The following is a 7,525-nucleotide window of genomic DNA, read 5'->3' on the forward strand; positions in this document are numbered from 1 at the left end:
CTGTGCATAAAAATGGGGGGTGTATGAAAAAACCCAAAGGAGTAGCCAAGGGAATGTATACAAAGGAATCTGGGTAACTGCTGTGCAAGAACTGTTCCGGGTATGGGACGGTTTGGGGAAAATAATGGTATCTTCCCATTGCCAAACTCTTAGGATTAATGAGAATGTGTGCTCTCCACGAGAAGGTGCTTACAGAGCTACAAGACACAACAGGTATGTTGTGGGAGAGCTCAACTCAGAGGAGGAAAGGGGTGTGAGCTCAGAGAACACTTGATTTGACTCATTCCCTTTAACGTCTATTTATTCTCTCTGGGTCATTTTCTTATTCTTGATTTAAGACTCATTTGAATTGCAGTTGACCTAGATTATGGTGATGGGAGGAATAGGGAATGAGACCCCAGATGCTTTATCAAGTGTTAGTGAAGTATTTGGCTCCCTAACTTACAGCTCTTACTTGATATGACAAAGTGTTCTGTTCTTACCCCAAATTGATACATGTCTACTTATCTCTTATATTTTAAAACATAAAACTATCAAATGAAGTGAATAATAAAGAAAGAACTGTTAGCTCTTTGGTGTGTGGGACTGTGGACATGGAATGTCCTGCCTTTTTTGGTTAATGACAAATTGCCAAAGGACATTTGAAGATCATTCAGAGCCTCGGGTGGGGGATATGATATCAATCATAATTGTTCTGAAGAATGGCAAAGTAATGCTTTTAATATAATGGTACTATGGAAACAATGTCCCTCACCCTTTGTTAAATGCCATTTTGCTGTCAGAATCTGATGACGTTCTTTATATAATCCAAAATATCTTGGGAGCGAGAGTCACTACATTAAAAAATGTTTCTATGTTCCAAATGTGTGGCAATATTATTGCAGCAAGAAATTCAATCAGAATGAAAGGAAAGAGCTGTGATTTGTGCTGTATGTGGATCACTGTAGATTTATAGAAAAGTTATAAACCAGATCCCTATCTCTGAAGGGTTTGCATGAAGCTCTTTTCCTGTGGAACAGAGACCAAGTATATTAACAAAGAAAGTATATAAAGAGTTAAATCCATGCTACCTCAATCTTCCCACTAAATTGATTTTATTTATATCAATTCAGCCTGGCTAGCTTATTTCTTGATTTTTTTTTCTTTTAAAGAAACATGTGTCAAGAAGAAAATTACCTGACCCCACTCAGATCAAATTTTTTTATTTCATAGAAAATAATGCCATTAGCAAGCAGGTGCAACAATGTTTTATTCTGTTTTATAACATTACCAGTTTCTCTCCTACTTCTCAAAGAAACATTTTGAGTTTTGGGGTTAACGGTGGTGCACACAGAAAACATGAATTGAGAATAACAAGGCTGAAATTAGTTATTTTTAAAGGGCATCTTTCCAAATTGGACTTGATATGAGTTTTATTAACTGGTATGATGGCTGGCTGAGGGTGGCAAATCAAGAAAAATGACAAAAGGCTAGGTAGCTGGTCTTGTTTTACATCTTCATTAATGATCGAAAAGGAGCAAACAGCACATTAAATTTGGATGATATTAATTCAATAGCTTTTGAAAGCCCTAGTGAGGTCAGAGAAAGAATTTTATAAAAGGCCTGTAAAACTTAAAATTGATGGAAAAAAGATTGAAATGAGAGAAAAGAGACTTCCCAGACCTTGAGAACAGGTAATACTCAGAACCAATACTTAATGAAAAGGGTGTATAGTTAATGAGAACTACTGAATAATACCTCAGATTTATAATGAGAAAAAAATTAATGGAATTTGCAATATGACCCAAGGGTGAGAAGATAAAGATAAATTAGCATCGTATGTCTAATACATAAATTTAAGAATGTGAGCATTTATAAAAAATCAAGATATCACCCACAAATATGCTTCCACATTTCAATCACAACAAACAAAAGCTAGAAGAATCATTGTATGTGTCAATCATCCCTAACACCTATGCTTAAATTTTCTGTTTACTTCCAACAGCAGTTAGAATTATATCCAGGTCCTCCTATCACTTTTCTTTTTTACTTTTTTTGGTAAATTTTATTTATTTAATTTGAGAGAGACAGAGACAGTGCAATCAGGGGACTTGCAGAGAGAGAGAGGATAGATAGAGAGAATCTCCCAAGCACAGATAATCTCTGCTAGCACAGTCAGTCACAGGTCTCAAACACAAAACCGCAGGAATATGACCTGGGCTGATACCAATAGTCGGATGCTAACCCTCTGAGCCACCCAGGCACCGCCCCCCATCTTATGACTTATGAGCCGAGAACTCGAGTTGTTATTCTATCTACTGGGAATGTAGCCCTGAATAAAATAGACCAAATCCTTCCCTTACTGACCCTATATTCATCTGGAGGGAGACATAAGCAATTTGCGGGAAAAAAAAAAAAACTAAAGAATTTTAAGAATTTAAGAATGAAATTAATCAATGAAAAAAATAAACATATATTTTGGAAAATGTGGAAAATGCTGTTAATTGCATTTGTGTTACACCTTATGGATAGAAGAGGTAAAATAATAAATTTAGCATCCCTTTTAGTTGTCTGAATAACAAATCGCCTCAAATTTAGTGGTTTAAAACAAAATCAGCCATCTATTGTTATTATACTGCACATTCTGGGGGATTGATGAGGCTCTGTGAGGTCGTGCTTTCTTGGGTTCTCTTCACTGTTTTAGTGAAATGGTTGGCTCTGGAACCGTCTCTAAAGCTTCTGCTCTCTGCTGTCTGGTATCGGGCCTGGGAAGACCCAAACAGCCGGGAGCTATAACAGCCATAGCTCTTCAGGCATCTCTCTCTGTCCTGTGTGGTCTATACATGTGATATGTCGGCACGGTGGCTTCAGAATACTTCGGAGCTCCAAAGACAAGTGGCTGGGAAGTAAGACAGAAAACCAGGTGGGAACTGTATTGCCCTTATAACCTAATCTAGGATCGCTCGGTGTCACTTTTGCCACAATTTGGTGACTGGGCAATTTATGAAGGTCCTCCAGGTTCAAGGAGAGAAAGCATGGACACTATCTTTGCTTGGGAGGAATACCGACATGTCATGAAGAGCACACGTGGGCAAATTATATACTGCAGTGGTAGTCCTTGGAAAATACAATCTTCCATGTCAAAAAATAATTGCTGCTCTATTGTGTACAATGCAAGTTTCTGAGTTTTCTGGTAAATAAATTCTAAGAGACTGCAGCTCAGTAAGAAGAAATAATATCAAGTTACAGTGAAAGTTTGAACAAATGTTACATACCAATATAATACTATGAAAGAGCTGACACAAGATGTTGTATGATTTTGTGTGATGCGATTTCATAGAATAGATTCTATAAGTTTTGGAGGAAGAGCTCACCATGGGACATTCTAAGAAATTTCACATTGAAGAAGGACGTTCCTCCTCTAGACTGGATTGTAGGCTGAGAAGGGCATAAGGTACTCCCAGGCAAGAAGGAGAGTGAATAAAAGCTAGAAGATGAGAACGTTCTTAGAAAGTCTGATCTGAGGACAGTGGAAAGACAGGGAAATTCCCTCAAGGGAGTGATTAAAACAATAACAACAACAAAAACCTAAACAAACTAGAAAGACCACAAGGACGTAAACAATTCTACTACATTCTGAATTGTATTAGAGAACCAAGGGTTAAGAAAATAGGAAATTAAGATGTTGGACTTCCTTGGGTTGTGAACTAAAATTTGTTAAGGGAATCAGCAACAACGTGGTAGTAGAATATTTGCACTTTAAAACTTGACTCTTTATGACTAGGTAAACGGAGGAAATGATGACAGTTTGCTACATAAGTAGAATGAAGTATGGAACATAAGCGTGTCCTGAGCAAAAGCTAAGTGGTAGCTCTGTTGACTTTAGTGACCTTGTTTCAGAAGTTACTCAAATTCATTCAGAAGTCACTCAGTAGTCACTTCTGTCACATCTTTTTGATTAAGGCAGCTACAAAGATCAATCTAGGTTCCAGGAGATGAGCCTTCTCATAATGCTTCCTTCGCTTATATGAGAAAAGAGCCAGAACGAACTCAGTTGTTGCTGGATCTAGATGACCAATCTGCCAGCCAGGGAGACCCTTGAAGGTAGAGCTCATGTTCTAATAATCTTTGTAACCTCAGTGCTTGGCACAGTGATGGGCATAAAGTACGTATATAATGAGTGAAAGAAAGCAGTAGCCCCTACTTGGATAATGATGATTTATGGATCCTTTTTTAAAAAGTATCTATCTATCTATCTATCTATCTATCTATCTGTTTTGTTTTCTGTTTCAAGTTTTTATTTAATTCTAGTTAGTTAACATATACTGTAATATTGTTTTCAGGTATACAGTAGTGATCTAACACTTGCATACAACACCAGGTGCTCATCAGAAGTACACTACTTAATCCTCATCACCTATTTAACCTATCCACCTATCCACCCACATACCTCCCCTACGCTAACCATCAGTTTGTTCCCTATGATTAAGAGCGTGTTTCTTGGTTTTCCTCTCCTTCTCTTTTTTCCCCTTTACTCATTTGCTTTCTTTCTTAAATTCTGCATATAAGTGAAATTGTATGCTATTTGTCTTTCCCTGACTAATTTCACTTAGCATAATACTCTTTAGCTCCATCCATGCTGTAAATGACAAGGTGGCATTCCTTTTTATGGCTAAGTAATATCCTAGTGTGTGTGTGTGTGTGTGTGTGTGTGTGTGTATGTGTGTATGTGTGTGTGTGTGTGTGTGTGTGTGTGTGTGTGTATTTTCTTCATCCATCCATCAGTCAATGGACATTTGGCTACTGTTGATAATGCTGCAATAAACATCAGGGTATATGTATCTCTTCAAATCTGTGTTTTTGTAGTGCAATTGTTGAATAGTAGGGTAGTTCTATTTTTTTACATATCTTTTTTTAATGTTTATTTTTGAGACAGAGAGAGAGAGGGAGAGAGAGAGAGAGACAGAGCATGAGCAGGATAAGGACAGAGAGAGAAGGAGACACAGAATCCGAAGCAGGCTCCAGGCTCTGAGCTGGAGCACAGAGCCCAATGTGGGGCTTGAACTCATGAACCATGAGATCATGACCCAAGCCAAGTCAGATGTTTAATCAACTGAGCCATCCAGGCACCCCAGAATAGCCCCAGGGTAGGTATTTTTAAATTTGTGAGGAATCTCTATAGTGTTTTCCACAGTGGCTGCACCAGTGGGATCCCCACCAACAGTACAACAGATTTCTGGTTTCTCCACATCCTCGCCAATATCTGTTGTTTCTTGTGTTGTTGACTTTAGCCATTCTTACAGGTGTGAGGTGATAACTCATTGTAGTTTTGATTTGTATTTCACTGATAATGAGTGATGTTGAGCAACTTTTCATGTGTCTGTTAGCCACGTATATGTTTTCTTTGGAAAAATGGCTACTCATGGCTTCCATCCATTTCTTAACTGGATTATTTGTTTTTTGGGTGTCAAGTTTGATAAGTTATTTATAAATTTTGGATACTAACCCTTTATCAGATATGTCATTTGCAAATATCTACTCCCATTCCAAAGGTTGCTTTTTAGTTTTGTTGATTGTTTCTTTCACTTCGCAGAAGCTTTTTATCTTGATGAAGTCCCAATAGTTCACTTTTGACCTTATTTCCCTTGCGTCCTGAGACATGTCTAACAAGAAGTTGCTATGGCTGATGTCAAAGAGGTTGCTGCCTGTGTTCTCTAGGATTTTGATGATTTTCTCTCTCACATTTAGGTCTTCCATCTATTTTGAATTTATTTTTGTGTGTGGTGTAAGAAAGTGGTCCAGTTTCATTATTTCACATATAAATGTCCAGTTTTCCCAACACCATTTGTTGAAGAGACTGTTTTTTCCCCCATTGGATATCCCTTCCTTCTTTGTTGAAGATCATTGACCATACAGTTGTGGGTCCATCTCTTGGTTTTCTATTGTGTTACATTGATCTATGTGTCTGTTTTTGTGCCAGTACTGTACTTTCCTGCTGACTACAGCTTTGTAATATAGCCTGAAATCTGGAATTGTGATGCCTCCAGCTTTGTTTTGCTTTTTCAGGATTGCTTTAGTTATTTGGGAACCTTTGTGGTTCCATACAAATTTTAAAATTGTTCGTTCTAGCTCTTTGAAAAACGCTGGTGGTATTTTGATGGGGATTGTGTAAAATGTGTAGACTGATTTGGGAAGCATAGATATCTTAATGATATTTACTCCTCCAGTTCATTAGCATGGAAAGTCTTTCCATTTCCTTGTGCTATCTTTAATTTCCTTCATCAGTGTTTTATAGTTTTCAGAGTACAGGTCTTTCACTTATTTGTTTAGGGTTATTACTAGGTAGCTTTTGTTTCTGGTAAAACTATAAGTGGGATTTATTCCTTGATTTCTTTTTCTGTTGCTTCACTATTGGTATATAGCAATGCAACAGATTTCTGTATGTTAATTTTGTATCCTGTGGCTTTACTGAATTTATCAGTTCTGGAAGTTTTTTGATGGAGTTTTTGGATTTTTTAATGTTTATTTATTTATTTATTTTGAGAGAGGAGATAGAGATAGAGGAGAGAGAGAGAGAGAGAGAGAGAGAGAGAGAGAGAGAGAGAGAGAAAGCAGGGGAGGGGCAGAGAGAGAGAGAGAGAGGGAGAGAGAATCCAAAGCATGTTCCACACTCTGAGCAGAGCTGGATGTGAGGCTTGATCTTATGAATTGCAAGATCATGACCTGAGCCAAAATCAAGAGTTGGATGCTCAAAAGACTAAGCTACCCAGGCGCCTTATTTTTCTTTTCTTTTCTTTTCTTTTCTTTTCTTTTCTTTTCTTTTCTTTTCTTTTCTTTTCTCTTTTCTTTTCTTTTCTTTTTTTTTTTATGCAGCATATCATGTCATCTGTAATTAGTGGAAGTTTTACTTCTTTCTTGACAATTTGATTGCCTTTTGTTTCTTTTATGTTTTTTCTCTCTCTCTCTCTTTTTTTTTTTTTTCTCATTGCTGTGGCTAGGACTTCCGATACTATGTTAAATAGCAGTGGTGAGAGTGGACATCTCTGTATTGTTCCTGTTTATACTGGAAAAGTTTTCAGTTTTTTTCCCATTCAGGATGATATTAGCTGTGGGTTTTTCATATATGGCCTTTATTATGTTGAGATATGTCCCTCTAACCCTACTTTGTTGAGGTTTTTTATCATGGATGGTTATTGTACTTTGTCAAAATTTTTTTTTGCATCTATTGAAATGATCATATGGTTTTTAACAGACATATTCAGAATATTCCATCCTAAAACAGCAGAACTACATTATTTTCAAGTGCATATGGAACATTCTTCAGAATAGACCACATATTATGTCACAAAACATGTCTCAACAAATACAAAAAATTGAAATCATACCATGCACCTTTCCTGACCCAGCACTATGAAACTAGACATCAACTGCAAGAAGAAATGTGGAAAGACCACAAACACATGGAGGTTAAACATCATGCTACTAAACAATGAAGAGGTCAACCAGGAAATCAAAGAAGAAATAAAAATAATACACAGAAACAAAT

The sequence above is a fragment of the Panthera tigris genome, chromosome B3 (assembly GCF_018350195.1).
Source record: "Panthera tigris isolate Pti1 chromosome B3, P.tigris_Pti1_mat1.1, whole genome shotgun sequence".
In the NCBI taxonomy this organism is placed as follows: Eukaryota; Metazoa; Chordata; class Mammalia; order Carnivora; family Felidae; genus Panthera; species Panthera tigris.